The 19,409-nt window shown below is 37.4% G+C and overlaps 1 long non-coding RNA gene across 3 annotated transcripts in view; it reads right to left on the bottom strand.

Annotated features, from left to right (window-relative positions):
- Nucleotides 1-2,445: 2,445 nt before the first annotated feature.
- LOC135304626 (uncharacterized) overlaps nt 2,446-19,409 on the bottom strand; it is a 116,454-nt gene continuing 99,490 nt past the window's right edge. For 2 of the 3 annotated variants that reach the window (XR_010365933.1, XR_010365936.1), the window contains one exon: nt 3,255-4,194. This is a non-coding gene — a long non-coding RNA (uncharacterized LOC135304626). The other variant, XR_010365934.1, reaches the window with a different exon arrangement.

Genomic DNA, 19,409 nt, shown 5'->3' on the forward strand with positions numbered 1-19,409 from the left:
AGAAGTTGTTGACAAATTGAAGGACTTGTGTAAAGAAGCCAGGCAGTTTAGTTTAGGTTTGGAGAAAGTGCCTTAGACTGAGAAACATGAAGGTCTCAGTTTCCTTGGCTTACCAGAAAGGAGATTGTAAGGTAATTTGATTATAATGTACAAATGTTTTAAATCATGGGGAAAATGGGTTGGACAAAGCTGTCTAATCTAGGAGGAAAGGCAAAATCAAAGCCAAGAGCTGGAATTTAAAACCAAATTGAAATAAAATAAAATTAAATTAAAAGAGGGAAAAAAATTATATTAAAAAGTAGAGAAAGATGACCTGGATTCTCCATCTCTTAACTCTGTATCAAAAATGGGTGCTCTTTCAAAAGACTATCTTTAACTAAGACAAATTGTTTTAAACCCCAAGTAGTTATTGCAGTTAATATTGGGTTAACTGATTGAAAGTTTAAAGGCCAGCAGTATTCAGGAAATCAAACTTGTAGAAAGTATGTTGGTTCTCAGCTAATGAAGTGTGTCTTACTATCAGAGCAGAGAGCACGACTAGAGTGACAAGTCCACAGAGGGCATTAGCCTGGGCTTTGTGCCAGTGTGGCAGAGGGTGACAGGGATGGGGAAGGCAAAAGGCTTACAAAGTACTGGGCTGCAGCTTGCTCCAAGATCCTTAGTCTGAGTCTCTTGACCTCAGTCTCTATAGAAGACAGGCTGGTGCTGTGAAGGCAGTGCATAGTAGCTTTGGCTGAAATAAAAGTGTTTAATGGCATCAACATTCAGTGCTTAGAATGAATTTCATCAGCCTCCCTGTGGACAACCCAAGGTTAAGTGCAGCAAGAAGTGGCACTTAAATTTCTATGTCATCAAAAATCTACTGTTGACTTCTGTACCTCCAGGAACATCAGCTCTCTGAAGTGAAGGCCTCTCCAAGCTCTTTGCGGATACGAACGCTGAGTAAATATGTAAATAGATAACAGGAGTTTTAAAGATTCTTCTTGTTTATCCTTTTCCCATCTTCCCCTCCGACCCTGCCAGCCAAGAGACAATCAGCAACACCCATGTGATGTGCTGTGTGCAGGATTTTGTGCAGCTCATTCCCAGAGAACATCAGGGCTGGCAGATCATAGAGATAATGGGTACTTGAAAAGGATGGAGGCAGGTCCTAAATAATACTGAGGTAAATTGAATAATTTTGCTAAGTTTACCAAGAGAATAAAGTCCTTCAAAGATCCCGTCCATGCCTAGCTGCATATGAGCCAGAGGAAGGGGAAACATTGAAGGTAAGGTTACTGAGTTCACCTTTACAGGGAATTAGTTTAGATTTTATGCATACAGACATACACTGACAAAACACACATGTTTACAGAAATAAAAGCTTTTAGCATCTAGTAAGAATTAATCACTTCCAAAGTTTTCAAATAGAGAACTTTGATTGGAATGAAAGTAAAATAAGATGTAAATTATCAGAGTGACATGGCATTCAAATCCAGATTCCCAACATTAAAGTGAACTGTTAGTCATTTCATACTGTCCAATTGAATTGTAGAAATTACTAAGCTCATACAAATCTTTCTACATGTGAAAAGTCTTTTAGTACTTTAAAAGAAACCTCTTTTTTTTCTCTAGCTAAAAAGCTCTGAGTCTCATGAGCAAAGACAATAGGAAACAACCCTCTGCTGCTCTTCTCATCCCTGTTTACACACCCCTTACACAGAATCTTTTAAGCCTTCCAGTGGTAAAAGTTATCAATGCAAGAAAGAATGTGAGGTCATGATTCCCAGTCCTTCAGAAACTGGAGACCCAAAGTAAGACTATCGTATATTAGGTTAATGACATGTATTAAAAGGGCCTCATTGGCCCTGATATATAGAGAGGGCAGAAAAAAACCAAGAACAAACCTTAATGATATACGAGGACCTTTTTGATACTTGAACATATTTGTTATTAATTCTAGCTATCACCATTTAAATAAGGCATTTGTAAGACGTGAAAAATAAAATGAACTGCAAAAATAATAAAAAGGACTTTTCCCTTTCCCAGCAAAGCTCAGTAGTTGTGTTACACAGAGACCTCTATCTAAGCATACAAAAAAAAATTACTTCTACATGCCTTGTCGGGGTGAACAATGTTGCTATTATGCCAAAATGTTAAAACTAGTTGTTGTGGTTTGACTGTGGCTGGATTCCAAGTGCCCAAAGCCTTTCTATCCCTCTCCTCCACAGCTGAACAGAGAAGAGAACATATAATGACAGGCTCCTGGGCTTAGATAGGGGCAGGTAGAGATCACTCAGTGATTACTGTTGTGGAAAAATTGAGGAAATTTGTTTAATTTATTGCCAATCAAATCAGAGTAGAGTAATGAAAATTAAAAAACAAGACTTAAAACTCCCATCCTTTCTCGGGATCTCCTCCGGTCAAGATGACTCCGAGATGTATTAAAAGTCTCTTTTCCCCAACCCAGCTGTCCCAGAAGAAATCAAAAGCCTTCGGCTTGCATTCTCAAGGTTGTTTATTATTTCTTAGCTCAAACATTTTCTGTTTCTGAGGTCTGTTCAGCAGGTCAGTCCGAGGCACACTGCCCTCCCACGGGGCCGGCATTGTCTTTTGTACTATAAGCTACGTATTCAATATTTACAGTTATGTTCCAATATCTATCACCTATGTTAGTGACTTTCTACTTTACACCAATCCCTGAGTGCCACCATCACCAAGAAGATGGAGGCTAGGAAGAAGAAGGAAGAAGAACAGGACAACGCCCAAATTCCTCCATCTTGCCTCCTAGACCCCTACAGTAAAAATCTTCAAAATTTCTCTTTTCACCCTATAACTACTACTATTATGCTATTTAAACTTTTGTGACCTTTAATTCTTCATACAAAGGTGGTAATTTGTTCCATGGGCCGAACTCAAAGCCCCAGGGGTCTTTGGCTGTATGCCAGGGTCTCCGACCCCCCGGCTTCAAAGCCCCCGGCTGGGGCTTGGATCATCCAGGACCGTCAGGGGGATGTCCTGGGCTCCAACAATCCCTCGCTTCTGCTTGGGTCCAACTTCACTCCCAATTTCCTCTACCTCCCCCCCACCAGTGGCACAGGGAGACAGGAAAAGTGTGATGTGGTCGGTTCATCACATGTTGTTTCTGATGCTTCTTCCTCCTCAAGGGGCTGATTCATCTCACTCTTCCCCTGATCCACCTTGGTGTCCCTCCCAGAGGCACTCCTCTATACATATCTCCAACATGGGCCCTTCCCACAGGCTGCAAAAAAAAAAGGCTTTGTAATATACATGTATAAATATACATGAAATAGTACTATGGTGTTTATATAATAAAATTTATATATATTTATAATAAATACATTTTTATGCATACAGTAAGTGCACTACATTTATATTAGTGAAGAGGAAACTACTCATTACTATATGCAGGCTTTTGAGTGTGCTAAATACAGCATAACTTGTTGAGTCCACTTGAATTTTGGGTAAGTATCATCCCAGTTTTTGAAAATAACTTAAACATGTGTCTTACTGCTTTCACAAAACCAGAGCTTTGGAAAAAATTAGATTTAGTCTAGTATCTTATCTGATGTGCCACGGCTGAAGATCTTGACAATTCTCTTCAGACTGTAATTCATTCATGTACGAATACATCTAATTTTAATTCTACTGACTAGAACTAATTGCTTAGCATGCCTTCTCTCATCAAACTCTTATCAGATACCAAATATCTAAATGACGTCACAGTTGTTATAGACGGACCAGATCTACATCTACATCTGCAGTCTTCTTCACTTCCTCTCCCTTAGTCCTTGACAGAAATCTTATGTCTGCAGAAGACCTGTTAGAACTACTTTTCCCACTGAAACAGAAATAGCAGAGAGCCTTCAGAGGATGACAACAAAGGAAAATGTTTTTCAAGATGCAGTGCATTTCCATGTGGAAGCCCCAGGATCTGTATACCTGTATTTTCATTTCTTACGGAGAGATATTCAAACTCTGTTACCATTTCACTGTTGTTTTTCAAATGCAAATTTGATAGAAACGTTTCATTTTTCAGACAGAAGAGAAACCTTTGCTTTTCAGTTACATTTCAGAAGAGCTTGATTTTGATAAGTTTGTTTTATTGTTTTCCCACAGGTTTTAAGTAAATTGTTTTTCATTTTGCTGTTTGATGTATCTAGGATGTGACAATGTCATTTCTGGACAGTGTTCCTGAAAAAAAAAAAAAAAAAGACTTTAGAAAAAATTTGTATTAGTCCCCCTTTTTGTGGAGTTTTGGCCCAGTTTTGTCTGTGTCATATCATGAACACCTAAATTTCACTACTGGGACATTAAAGAAAAGAAACGGCAGCTGTATTCCTGCATACAATGCCATAACCACTACCACAGCCACATGGGTTTTTTTTTCACTGACAAATAAGTTGTTTTTATAATACATCAAATACTTCCCATGACTGCTGGATCTGAAAATTTACTGAGAGAAGACTACTTTTTCCCTAAGGCCTTCAGTATTCTTGCTTTTACTTGAAGTTAAATCAGGAATTAGTCATAAAAAATAGATTATCTGAAGACAGAATCACCTGAACTTACACCATCTTTAAAGTTAATATCATGCCCTTTATATGTCCATTTCTCCTCTGACTTGCACCACTGCAAAGTGCAAACAGAATTGGCTTAGAAATAGGAGGTACATGAGCTACAGAAATGGTATAATATAAGGGCTACAGGCTTCTCTACAGCCATTGTATCTCCTTTCTGCCTACAAGTTTTCCAAGACTTGTGCAGTCAGTGTTAAAATAGCCTAGAAAAGGTAAAAATTGTCTAAGCCTTATAATAATTACTTATAATTTATCTATTAAGTCAGTTCATAAGAGTAAAAACATTCATGACATCTAGTATTTCTTCATACTTTTCATATCAGACTTCTCAGAAAAAAAAAATTAAAAATCATCAAGAGTACATACATGCATCTGTGACTCTTAAAAGCAAGAGAAAATTAATAGGTCTTAATAAATTTCACGTGTGACTTACTAAAGACATTGACTGTCTACAAGAAAACAAATACTGTAATCAGTTCTCCTAGGAAAGCATCTTCAAGTTAGTGTTGCATGAAATAAGACCTGCTTATATTGTAATAGATAAAGCTGTGAAAAATATTCCCTTTAATTTAAAACCAGGCATCTCAGTTTTTTAAAAACACTTTTGGCACTAAACTTAGCACATTTAAGAAACTCAAATCTATGATCTAGTTTTTCATTTGTTTTTCATGTAATAATAGAGGGAAGATGGAATTCAGGCAAAACACTGATTCTCTTTAGTTGATATTTTAGTTCTGTTTGAATACAACAAACTGTAGTGTATAAATTAGACAAATCTCTCAGGACAAGAATTCAATTTCACCTCTTGTGTTGAGCATCATTGCAATTACTCAAATGATTAAAGCTATACATGGCTTTAAAGACTTCACTAAATCAGGGATTTAGTACTTTAAAATTCCAGCATCGAATCAGGCAGCACTAATATGGTCATGATTAAGGGGGAAGGTATTTTTCTGTTGTCTTCTCACCTGTTGGGTAACATCACATCAGGTGGTTCTGCCTGGTGAACTTAGAATTACAGCACTTGAACATGAATTTAGTTTAGTGGAATTTGTGGAGCCTCTGTGAAAAACTAAATCAATACTAAATCAAATTAAAAATCTCAGTTGTCTATGGATGAATCTCCTGGCTGAAAGAAATTAAGGCAGAGAAAAGAAACACCACAGGAACAGTAACCAGTGTTCTGAAATTAATAAGTTCTGCATAAATCCAGGCTCACTTTTCATAATATAATAGCTTACAAAAACTCATGAGTTTTATTAAGCATACTCCTGATACCTCTGGTAATGCAAGTAACCCTTGCTGTAGGTATTATTGACAAAATCAAACTGGTAAGTATATGGCTTTTTGTATTAGAAGGCATTATTGGTATTTTCCACTTAACATGAGCTTTCCAATGAAAGCCAAGGAAAAAAAATCTGCTTATGAGCCTAAAACATAGGCAGACAGAGCAACTCCATCCATAAAGATTTTCTGAGCAGAAAAAACATTCTCTAAATAAACAAACAATAACTCAGTACGGGCAGACAGCACAACAAGGGACAACAGCCATAAATTGCAGCTTGGATGGTTCAAATTAAACAACAGCAAAAACTATTCCACCATGACACTAGTAATTACTGGAACAGGTTGTCCTAGGAGACAGGCTTTTATTTGTCTTGGTCACGTAATTAAGGATGACCTGTGGAATATATTTTTCACCTCTGGAGAGTGGGTAAAGTACAGAAAGGCTAGGTGATGGGAAATCTGGTAAACATCCTTTAACAGCAAAAAAGAAAAAAGGATGACTCAGTCTTGATTCCAATTTCCATTCAAATACTCACATGATTTAAAAACACCTGGGAAAAAAACGGAGACATAAATTACATGCTGTGCATACACAAGCAGATTAGATCAAACTCATTTATTCTCCTTCTCTGTTAGAGAAATAGTTTTGTGGATATATGAAGTAGTCTTTTACACATCTTCGCTTTAGTAGAGGATTTACCTCAAATGCCATTTTTGTTGGCTGACTCAGGAATTACTAAAAGGTCTAGGCTGCCCAGGTGTTCAGAAAATTTTTCTCAAACTAGCTATCAACAACTTAATGCTAAAACTGAGGGCATCATTTCAGGACTCCTCCTTAGCTATAGTATCAATATATGCAATCAATAAAAACTTGATGAAGGAACATAGCATATGCTTATTAAACACTATTTATGGCACCAGAATGGGAGGGACAAAATATACAGTGAAAATACCAAATTTAAAAGGTTCTGGAAAATTGAATATCTGATTTTTATGGTGAAGCAAGATTACAATTCAAGAAGCAAGCAAAAATAAATTGTAACAGAATTATAGAAAGATTATTACAGCAGCATTATAAAAATTACAAATTGCCTACCCATCAACAGTGTCATGCTATTCCAACACTGGGTAAAAGCCTCATGTACTGGGAGGCATTAACAGGCATGGAGCCTGTCAGATACAGAATATAGCACTTTAGTCTTATCCACCCTTGGAATGGTCTCAAGGGATTCTGTCTATAAAATACTTAAATGAAAGGTATAACCAATTGGAAAGGTCAAGAGGTTAACAAGGAAACTCAAATGTATAAGAATAAGAATTCAAATGCAGGTTAAAGAAACTAGTGTTCGTTTTTTATTCTCTTCAGGAGGAAAAAAAGCCAGGTTGAACAAGTGGTTAAATAGTGCTGTTAAAATATTAAAAGAGATATTGTGGTCTTCATCTTTACAATATGTTCATCATGCACACAATTGTTATAAGTGGAAATAACAAAATTGAAGTTGTCTATGGAAGTTTTGGTCTGCAGATAAGACTTTGTAGAGGTAAGAATGATAAAATACAAAAGGTTGTCTGCAGAAACTATGGAGTCTCCATCATTAGGAAACCTTTGAAGGCAAAACAGGCAAGTATCTATCAGGGTTGACACAGAATAAGAAGATAAACTTAACCTTTTCAGTCATCTGATGAAACAAACAATCAAACAGTTAAGAAGAGACCCAAGGAATAGACATCAAAACTGGAGTTCTTGAGAAGTTACTTTGGAGAACAAACTATGGAAGGTATAAGGTTGCTTCAAATGTTAGAGTAACCAGGTCCTATTTGAGTGCTCCCAAGGATGAATGGGCAGGCACAGGGAGTTAAACTTAGGGGAAAATATGTAGGATAACAAATGGGGGAGAAAATTTGCACTGAAGTAGAAAACACATAATATAGGATTAAGAATAGATTCTTGTCCATTTTTCATGTGAAGTATAAACTCAACAGAAGAATGGAGGACGGAAAAATACGGGAAACGTCAAAATATGTTTTTAAGGAAAATAACATGGCTACCAAATTATATTATATTTATGTATATATTATATAAATCTTCGACATCCATATTGGCTTCCTCAATGGAAACTTCTTAAATTATTCAAGTTGCTGTCAGACGAGAAATTAAGGCTCATTCCCTTTTAACTGTATAAGGCAAGAACACATACATGCATCCAAAAAAATGGGTAAGAACACAACATATTTTCTTCCTGCTACTGAGATGGGAAACTCCAGGAGAAATAGCCAAGAAATTATTCTCCATCCCTTGATGACATTACAAAGGCCTACTATTAAAAAAAGACAAAACTTAAATACATACTCAAATCCCAACAAGCACACCAGTGGCTTGGAAAACTTAATTTCCTCATATTGCAGTTAGTTCAGAAGAAGTTTTATCGAAAGCAGTCCCTTATGGACAATATAAAGGGATATTACCTGAATAAGATTCTAATCTGAAGGAGTAAGAGAAGAATACAATCAAGTTTTCTGGTAGCTCAAACAGGGAGAAATGAGAATGGAGAACAAGGAAAAAAAAATATAATGAAATAAAAATGTAATGGACAGAAGAATGAAAAAGGGGAAAACGAATTAATTGCCTGTAATAGAAGCATATAACAGGGAGAAAAGATAACTCAACAAAAATGCACAGTATTTGAAAGCCAGTGCTGATCATTCGCTTCCAAATAAGAGCAGTTATAAGGAAGCAATGAAGTGATTCCTTTGAGTGTAAATTCAGTTTTGTAACTTAGCATCTCATTTAGATAAACCAGTATGAAGTGAGTGTTAACCTCCCTTTTCAGTGATAGAGACAATGATGAGTTAAGGTCTCAGTCAGTTTCTCAGATTCTAAGAATTGCTTTTAACAGAACTGGAGACCAATATTCTTTACCTTTAGTGTCTGAAATCTGCAAGTGTTGGTGTGTACAGAAAGAAACACCTCTTTGGCCCAAAGCCTACTGGTGTAAAAAGTTCCCTATCTTTATTTATGGGAGGCCAGTGTTAGATGAAATTGACCATAAACTACTTATTGCTGTTGCCAAAAAAGGTTTGACAAACACTCCCACTGAGAAAAGAGAGTGCTTTTTTTCAGCTACAAATATAGGATTTGCAAACTGAAAGCAAACCTGGAAAGATTTGTGGCTGTAAGCTCACCCTCCAGGGCATTTCAGCAAAACAAAACAGCTGTACAAAGTCCAGAACTAAATTAAATGCACTTCAGTCTGAGGAAACAGAAACATGTACACATCAACCACCAACTGTCCAATCTCAGATAAAACACAAATGACAATTATCAGAGCTATGGCCAAGAATGCAGAGAGTAATGAAGGCTGTGATCACAGTCCTATTGTCAATCTGAAGGACAGCAGCTGACAGTAAATGAAGTTTGATCTAAGGGCACAAGAAGGCAATTCCTGAAGGGATAAAGACCTAGAGAAACATAAGCAGTTTCTTCCTCATTGAGACAGACCAAAAGTAACTTTAAAATCTGTCTAAAATAGGTCACTCCCAAACCTGCAATAGTACAGGGACACATGAAGCCATAGGCTGTAACGAGACCATTTTGCTTGATTCCAGCCAATCATTTCTATTCACCTTTAATGTAGACACTTCATTTTCATACTAGTCATACTTTTCAGCTTATCTTATAAACTGAGCCCTGTTTGGTTTTTTTTTTTTTTAAAGATGACAATGTCAAGCCTGATAGCTTCATTTGCTAACCTAACCTCTTGTATTGGGAAATTCTGTGAATAACCATTCCTTACATGGCAGTGTATCAGCTTCCAGCGTACTACACTTTTCTGTTGTGAAGTGAAATAGTCTACTCAATTTGTCTCACACCTCTGACCATCTCTTCTGCTCTTATCTTGTCTTTTTTATTCTATTAGCTCCTTTTCAAGGTGGGGTAGCAAGAATGCCATGTTGTGTTCGAGAAACATCATTATTTGTTCAGCTGTGTACTACTTTAAGTTCTGCTTGCTGCTCCTTTACTCTTTGAAAGGAATCTATGTGCTTTCCATGACTGTCTTTGAGCACTGACCAACTCTCATTCCTGCATGATGACAATTCATTCAAATGACACAACTCAGGATACAGAATTACTTTGCATTTACTCATTTATATTGTGTGAAAGCAATTTATAAAATAAAGTAAAAAAAAATAAATAAAAAAGGAGTGTAAACCAAAACACAAGACAGGAGAAAACATCAGTTTTCTTTTGGTCTTTTTGGCCAAGAAATTACTGCAGATGTCTCAAACTGAAAAAATTGAGCATAGGATCAATTGCAAAATATGTCTAAAAAACCAAGTACTACTGAAATCTTGTTGTTACCTCTAGACTAAAGATCCCAAAGTAAAGTACATTTCTATTTTAGAGAGAAAAAAATCCAATCTCAAAACAAAGGGACCCCTTAGATCATTACTAGAACTCTCCCAACATAAACCTACCAGAAAATTGTATATCTGGATGAACCTTTTGTCCTACAAAATCAATTTTCTGTAGAAAATGCTGTTTCTGACAGTGGATGTTAGTTTGGTGAGGACAGTGAGAACTCAGGCCTCTGAAGTTCTCCTTATTTCAAGTAGGGTCATCCCTGAACAGTCTGCTGAAGTCTCTTAACATGGCATAAATATGCTGGTTTCAGGGCTTGTTCACCAAGTAAGTAACTTTAATTAATTTGCTGTTAAGGGCCATGTATATCAGTTGAATTTTAATATTCTGTTTTCCTAAAGTATATTTAGAAGTTATAATTTTTCACTGTACTTAAATTACCTTTTCCCCCCACTCCTGCTAACAATAATCCAAAGCCTTTTCTATAGGCAGGAAAATACAATGTTGTCCCCTCAGAATTCTAGTTTTCATACTTAGGGGTAAAAAGAAAATACATGGGTCTTATTTTTCAGACATCAAAAATAGTCATAGGTTACCTAAATTCTTAAGATGAAAGAAGGTTAGAAGAAAAAATGACTTTAAAATCTGCTCATCAGAAAAGACAATGGGGTCAGATGTCAGCTGTAATGAATATTCTAAGTTCTGTAGTCTTTTCTAGGGTCTGGATAATTGCAATCCCTTGGTTCAATTCCAATGTGTAATATGTATGCATCTTCTCTTTAGTGCATCAGCCATACTGCCACAGCAGATCTCATAACAGAGTGTAAAAAATCTCAGAGAGTAAAATATGTTCTGGATCCTGCAAGAAATGCAAAGTTTCCTCTGCTGTGAATTTGTGACTTTACGCAACCAACAAGAGAAATGAGTGGCATGCTCTCATCTCCTTGAAGAATAAGTCATTTGCAAAATAAGCAGATTAAGACCCAAGGACCCTTCAAAGGTACAATTTCAGTGCACCAACTACAGGAAAACATAATTTCAGAGAAAGGTACAAAATAGCTGAAGGGTTTAGAGCCACATAATAGCCCTGCAAATTTTCAAAATGAATAAAAAATGTTTTTCTGTACCTCCCACACAGTGTTTTGTTAGTGGCTTGTTGACTCTGTTTGAATTCTACACTTTGCAAAATTTAAATAGAATCTTCTCATGGAAAAGACAGACACCATCTAGGAACTACAGAAAAAAGTAATGACACTAAAAATCTGCACTAATAATTATATTGATAACTCTAAGTCAAACAAATGAGAAATTATCTTCCTACTTTAAATACTCAAAAAACTATGAAGTTTTTTCATACCAAAGTTATAAATTTTTGTGTAATGCCACATAGTTTTTAAACTTGTATCTTCCGAATATGTAATTTGGCCTTCCTGCTTGCCAAGTTTTTCCTGTGTCTTTACAAGTCATTCAAGGCTACGAGATGCTGAAAAATTAGTAGAGTGACATTCCTTGTCTGCCACAGACATCTCTAGTGAAGTGATGAAAAATTAAAATAAAACCAGCATCATATTGCATATCTGTGCATATATGGTCAAGTAATAAATACACTCTGCTTAAATCACAACTGCAGCACTCAGTATACACATAGCTCATCATCTCTGTTGCAGGTTCTTTAGTTGGCCACCACCACTTCTTTCCCAGATGAACTGATCCAGTAAAGATTTAGGAACAAGACATCAGAATTCACCATTGTGAGAGGAAACATACAGAAACTGTGTTTAAACAGTCTCTAAACATTTGTACCAGTTAATAAACTGATTTACACTGAGCTAACTGCAGATCACAGCTTCAGAAACTGCTATGTGCTAATGGTTGGCAGGCAAATGATTCCCTAATCTGATTTAGTCTGTCTCACTGTGCATTTATGCCCCAGGATATCAAATTACCTCAGTGACTACTTATCAATATACAGCTGCTAATCAAATCACTTGCTCAACATCTGAGATACATGTTGGTCATACAGAAATATTTTGAACACTTGGATATAAATAACATTTCAATAATGTAATAATAATGGTCTTTAAGTATAACCTTCTATTACAGATGCACTCTAAAATGATTTGAGCAGTTTTGATAACATAGCATGCTTAAAATAGTCTTTAATTTTCAATATCAAAAAATTATGTACATTGTGATTCCATTTCAAAATGAAAGTTCTGGTGGGTTTTATATTGTCTTTAGGTAGTTCTATATCCTTTTTATTATCACCATTATAAATACCCAGTTATAGTAAAGTACAACAGTATGTTATTTTCTGCTAAATGTTTACCTTGTTTTCCAAAATTTTTATAGGAAACTACATTTCCTTGAAAATCTCTACAAAGGACTCCAGGTAGATAAAGAGAGCACTTGTGGCATATACTTTAGAGAAATACTATTATAAATATGAAAGAATTAATTTGTTGGACAGAAATGGGTTATAGGTGACTTTGAGGTTACATTCCCAATTCAAATCCTCCTTCTCAACTTTATCAGATTCTTGAGTGCCACAGAGGCCCATTGTATTAATAAGCATTAGACAAAATGAAGGCTTGTGCTCCAGAAGCATGGGTACATAGACTGAAACTTTTTATAACAAGAGTATTTCAGGTCTGTAGACCCGTACAGGAGAAAAGGTCTGAAGTAAATCAATCACCGAAGAAAAGAGCACCACTTCCTAATTTTCTGCAAATGAATCTGTTTTAAAACACCACAAATAACACACTTTCCATTAACGAAAAATATAAAATATGTGAATAAAAAGCAAAGAAACCTGTAACTGATGATTCTGGTATAGGAAAAAAAAAAACCTTCAAAATGCAGTCAAAACACTGCAGAAAACCTGTCTGAGAACTTTTATTTGCACTGAAACTTCAGAATTCAGTTATACTAGTCTCTTATCATGGATTTGTGCAGCAGAAACAATAGACACTGTGGTACATTCTATTTTACTTTAAAGCTCTACATTTAGAGAAAAACAATATTATTATCTCAAGGTCAACATTTTCTCAACATCTACATGACTACAATGAGGCTGTCAGTTTATGGTTCATATGGATGAGCTATACTACTTTCCACAGTAAAGTCTTTGCTTTGCTCTTTTTGTAATTTTATATTAAAAATGTCAATAACACAACACAAAAGCAAGAAAAAAATAACATAAGAAATAAAAAAACTACACCATAGAATATTTGGAATTTCACTTGATAGCAAAACAATGCAGATGGAAGAATGAAACTGTAAATTGCTCTCTAATTTTAGGCAAAATTATGATAGACAGAAAAAAAAAAGACTGTTCAGCATTAGGTAATTTAAAACTAGGCTGTGTACAATTTTCCTCCTTATCTTGGCAGAAGAAACTGTAATAAACATGCAATTACTAATATTAGTGAAATACATTTTGCTTCAAAAGACAGTTGTATTATATTTGCTTACAAATATGTTAAAACTTTTCAGTCTCTTTCAGCAATTATATGACACGGTGTTAAGGATTCAATGCAAAGAAGTAATTGCTATTTCAAGAGAATATTTTTTAGAAATAGCAGACCGTCATCCTTTTTGTAGGGCTGTAATAATAGTGAAGGTGCAATTACAATTTGAATACCATAAAGTCACATTCAATGTTTCCATGATTTGAAAAAGCACAACTGTCTCACCTGGAATGCTGGAATGCCTATTTGGGTTTTCTGGTTTGTTGTGCTTTTTGGTTTTTTGTTTTGTTTTGGTTTGGTTTTTTTTTTTTGTTTGTTTGTTTGGGCTTTTTTGTTTGTTTGGGTTTTCTTGTGTGTGATGCTTTGGTCCCTTAAATCAGTATCTGAAGCACTGCCCTTTTGTGTGCCGTTAATCAGTTCCTTTGATCAGTGTAATGTGAATTCAGAGCATTAAATTTGCTTTAGGGATTCCACGCTAGCATAAGTGAGTGCACAAATTGCCCAGTAGGGTCTTATCCATAAGAACCTGTGCACCTGTAATTTCTATTCCCTTCATTGGAGCTGGGGGAAGTGTTCAATAGTCCTTTCAGAGCTTCAGTGTACTTATGAGATCCAGCTAATCTTTTGGCTGGTCACAGCTGGCTGTACTTTAAAATAACAGGAGTCTCACAGCATCCTGCAGAAACTGGATGCCAAAACTGAAACTAGGATGTTCAGTTTTCACAGTCCCAGTCTCAAATACTGTCCCAGATTCTCCTAGGAACAATGCATGCAATTATCTTCATATTTCAGCAAAGAATGGAAACCAAAATATCAGCTTGGACACCTCCTACACCTTGAGGACATTGATATGCTCCCCAGCTTCCAGGACAGTAAGAAACTAGTACCAAATCAAACACCTAAATATAACTGAATGGACTGTGTTTGCTGCAACAGTGTAGCTACAGCCTGTGGTCCAGATTCTAATCCTGGAAAGACAGAAAATACAAGACTGCAGAAAACCATCATCAGTGAAAAATGAATACCCTGGGAAATGGAAGGCAACCAATTTTTTTCTCATTATGTGTTCATTTCTTAATTTTCAAGGGATAAGTTTTGTCTTCTTTGTAAAGCCTTGCTGGAAATAACAGGATTTGTACAGGTACAAATGAGGGCAAGATGTGTCTAATTATTTTAGGCTTTGAAATTAAAAAAGGAATTACTACTAGATTGCTGTGACCCTTCATTTTGCATAACTACCAGCTATCATCCTTTTGTTTAAGAGAGATTTTTTCCTTTCATTGTAAGCACTCATCATTGACTTGCAGTCAGATGACTAGAAATGCATCATTTTTATTCTAGAGGGGAACTCTGAACTCTCTCAACTTATGTACCACTTGGTAAAGATGAGAAGAATTAGACATGCACATTCCCTTTATCATGGTTTACCTTTCATTTTTCTAAGAGCAGTTACTTTTTTGTTTAGTTCAGGAGGATAATAAAACCTCAGAAGATGCAGGTCAGCTGTGATCAGAGCCCTTTGCTCCTTCCACTCTCCTGGCCTTATGTAAAATCTCAGATTTCATGGAATTGGCATTGTCTAATGGGAAAAAAATGTCAGATGGAATAACCAACAAAGGGGCCAACAATGCATAAAGAGATTGTATCTTTCAAGCACACATCCCCACTTTGAAACTTTTCTGGCAAAATTCTGAAACTTTCCAGAGCTATTTAGCTCTGATTAGAACAGAATCTTCTTGGTAAGAATACCAAAACTCTGATATTTGTGACAAAACTCTTGTATAGTATCACAGATGCACAAACAGGCCAGAAATATTAAAAAATATCTAAGATCTAATAAGCAAATATAATACTAGTATGAATTGCTTTTCTAAATCCTCCCTGAAAGGATCACAAAACATCCTGCTATCATTTACTTTGTGAACTCTGGAAAGCAGAATATGCTTTTTTCTCCTTTCTTCTGTGGTCAACAGAAGACTGTGGAGACAGATGTTAACATAAGACAGGAAAAGATGTTATTGTCACACAGTAAATTGTACTTACATCAAAATTGTTAGGAAAAATGAATAACTGTTATTTGGGTGGACTTGCCTGTTCAGGCTACTCTCAGTGCCAATCTGTCTCTTGTCCTTAATATCCTTCTCCAGTCCCATTTGGGTATCTTGGGAAGCAATGAATCCCAACCAGGAGAAAATGGGGCAAAAATGTCTCAAAAGAGACAAAGAGAAAGAGGTTTTCAATGACTTCTACACTTTAGTCTTCTATGGCAAGTGTTCTAGCCACTCCAGCTCAGTTAGGATAGGCAAATGCAGGGACTGGGAGAATGAAGACCCTAAGACCACTGTAGGAGAGGTTTGAGACCATCTAAGGAACCTGAATGTGAACAAGTCCATGGGACCTGATGAGATTCATCTGCAGGTCCTGAGGGAGCTGGCAGACAAAATTGCTAAACCATTGTCTATCATTTCTGAAAAACTGTGCCAGTCAGCTAAAGCCCCCAGTGACCAGAAAAGGAAAAACAGAACAAAACTCCCATTTTTAAACACAGGAAAGGAGAAGACGTAACTACTCACTGGTCAGTCTCACCTCTGTGCTAGGCAAGATCATGGAGCAGATCCTCCTGGAAACTAGACTGAGGCACATGGAAAATAAAGAGGTGGTTGGTAACAGCCAATGTGGCTTCACAAAGGGAAATCATGCCTGATAAATTTGGTCACCTTCTCTTATGGGCCCACAGTGTTGGTGGATGAGGCAGAGGAACTGACATTGTCTACCTGGACTGAAGAAAAAGCGTTTGACACTGCTCTGCATGTTGTCCTTGTCTCCAAATTGGAGGCATGGATTTGATGGATGGACTACTTGGGGACAAAGAACTGGATGGCTGGATGGTGCAGCTGGATGGCTGCGCACAAAGAATTGCGGTCACTGGCTCCTTGTTCACAGGGAGACCAGTGACAGAGGTGTCCCTCAGGGGCCAGCCCTGGGGCTAATACTGTTCAGCATCCTGTTGGTGACACGGACAGTGGGATTGAGGGCACCCTCAGCAAGTTCACTGACCACACCGAGCTGTGAGGGACGGTCGGTGTGCTGGAGGGAAGGGATGGCATCCAGAGGGACTGGACAGACTGGAGAGCTGGGCCTGTGCAAACCTCCTGAGGTTTAACAAAGCCAAGTGCAGGGTCCTGCACATGGGCCAGGGCAATCCCAGGAACACCCACAGGTTGGGCAGAGAGGTGATTGGGAGCAGCCTTGAGGAGAAGGACCTGGGAGCAATGGCTGATGAAAAACTCAACATGAGCCAGCAGTGTGTGCTCCCAGCCCAGACAGCCCATGGAGCTCTGGGCTGCATCCAAAGGAGCGTGGCCAGCAGGACAAAGGAGGTGATTCTCCCCCTCTGCTCTGCTCTGGTGAGACCCCACCTGGAGTGCTGCACCCAGCTCTGGGGTCCCCAGCATGAAGGGACATGGGACTTTGGGAGGGACACAAAGCTGGTAAGAGGACTGGAGCCCCTCCCCTATGAAGACAGTCTGAGTTGGGGCTATTCAGCCTGGAGAAGAGAAGGCTGCATGGAGATCTCATAGCAAACTTCCAGTACCTGAAAGGGCCCTACAGGGAAACTGGAGAGGGACCCTTCATCAGGAACTGTAGACAGCACAAGGAGTAATGGATACAAATTGAAGGAGAGGAAATTTAGGTTAAATATTAGGAAGAAAATCTTGGCTGTGAGAGTGGTGATACACTGGAACGGTTACTCATGGTAGTTGTGGATGATCCAACCCTGGAAGTGTTCAAGGCCAGGTTGGACAAGGCCTTGAGTAAAGCGGTCGAGTGGGAAATGTCCCTGCCCATGGCAGGGAGATTGGGATTAGGTGGTCTTTGAAGTCCCTTCCAATCCAAACCATTCTATGATTCTATAATGTTGTTTGGTTTCCATTTTCCCTTTTGGCCAAAACTACAGTTAATTATTAGTAGCTATCAGTCACATATTGAATAGGAATAGCTATTGTAGCAGAAGGAAACTAAAAATAAAACAGGAGAGAGAGTAAAAGAGAATCTCATCTAGAACAGTGTATGGACTTGTCTTTGTGAAGTCCTGACTGCTCCATTTCCAGCGAACAGCAATCAATTGAATCCTTCTGCAGCTGCTCCTTTTTATATATCAGGTATTAAGAAGGAAAAAAAAAGAAGAAGCAGCAAACTTTGGTCATGTTTTCTGGAAGCTAGCATGTGCAGATATGTCTGAGTTATTATTCCAGGTGTCCCAACCCCAAAAATACCTGGAAAACCACCAAAATAAAAGCATGTACCTTATCCTTCTGCTTCATCTTCATTTCTCTTGCACCCATTAATTTCTTGTGTCACATCTCACCACTTCCCGATACAAACATTATTTGTTATACCAGCTTGCCTTCATTCACCTTCTCAAAGCAATGTGGCCAATTAAATGATGATTCTCAAGGAAAATAAGAGATGGGATATCTGAAGATAACAACACGGTCTACATCAGTTGGATTCTCATTTTATATCGGCTGTAACCAAGGGACTTCTGTACTCTTTCTGTGCTTATTTCCTCAAGGTCAAAGATTCCTTCTGTAAATTCTGCATCTTCTGTGCTTGAATTGGGTGAACTGGATTGAGCATACTGAAAAACTATCAAAAATTAGCATAATCTCTTCCAATAATTTTTGAAATTTATGAGTGCTTACTCTGAACAGTAGTTCTGAGGTCAGCTGACAATAGAAAAAGCAAAAACTCACCACTTTTTGTCAAAGGCAGGAAGATAAAATCTGCCTTGAACAGTGATCAGAGGAATGCAAGTCTGAGACAAATACTTGGGTTTGTTTTTGAAGAAAGAAGCTTATTCTAAAACAGTAGAAGTATCACTAAAGAAATTAGTTTGGCATGCAGGGTGACACTTCCCTTCTTGTGCTTTGTAATGTATAATTTGGTGCTTTAGAAATACTTTCTCATAATAATATCTAGAGGAAGGATTAGAAAAACTATTAGCCATTTAAACTGTAAGCAATACATTAGGAGCTACAAATAAAACTTCAGTGGGGATGGTTGACTTGTAGGAAGCCAAGAAAAGCTACATTAAGGCTGTGAGCTCACATTTGTAATGATTCCCTCCCTAACACTCTCCCAGTGACATAGTCCTACAGGACTCACTTTAAGAGAATTTACCTGTGTCTGTCAGTCCCTGCATACATCTCCTTGACACTCATGTATCAGGCTGCAGGAAACAATTCATCAAATTCCCAGAGGCAATGCCAGGACTGTACTTTACAGGACTACTGTCGAACACTTTCTTCTGTCAGTGCTGGTGGCTCTCCAAGCTGCTGACTCATCTTGTGTTTTCCTACCCATCCTACATGTTTACAGCCCCACTCCACCAACCAATGCCTCTTTAAGCAGGGTTAGAAGGAAAGAAACAATACCATCGTGGGGGGGACTCATTATCTTCCCAGTTCACTTTCTTCATAGGGTGAGGGGACTTCACACAGGAAATGCTCCAGTAATCTGTGTTTCATATTAAACCTATGCTGGAGTATAGTTGAGGAAAATCCTCCTTTTAAAAATCAAACAAATATTTTCTTTATTTATTTATTTATTTGTTTTCTATTCCCATAAATTCTGCTCTTAAAACTAACTCAGACTTGCATTTAAGAAAAATAAAGAATTTTTTACCTACACTTCAGCTGAAACATTCAG

The sequence above is a fragment of the Passer domesticus genome, chromosome 1 (assembly GCF_036417665.1).
Source record: "Passer domesticus isolate bPasDom1 chromosome 1, bPasDom1.hap1, whole genome shotgun sequence".
Classification (NCBI taxonomy): Eukaryota; Metazoa; Chordata; class Aves; order Passeriformes; family Passeridae; genus Passer; species Passer domesticus.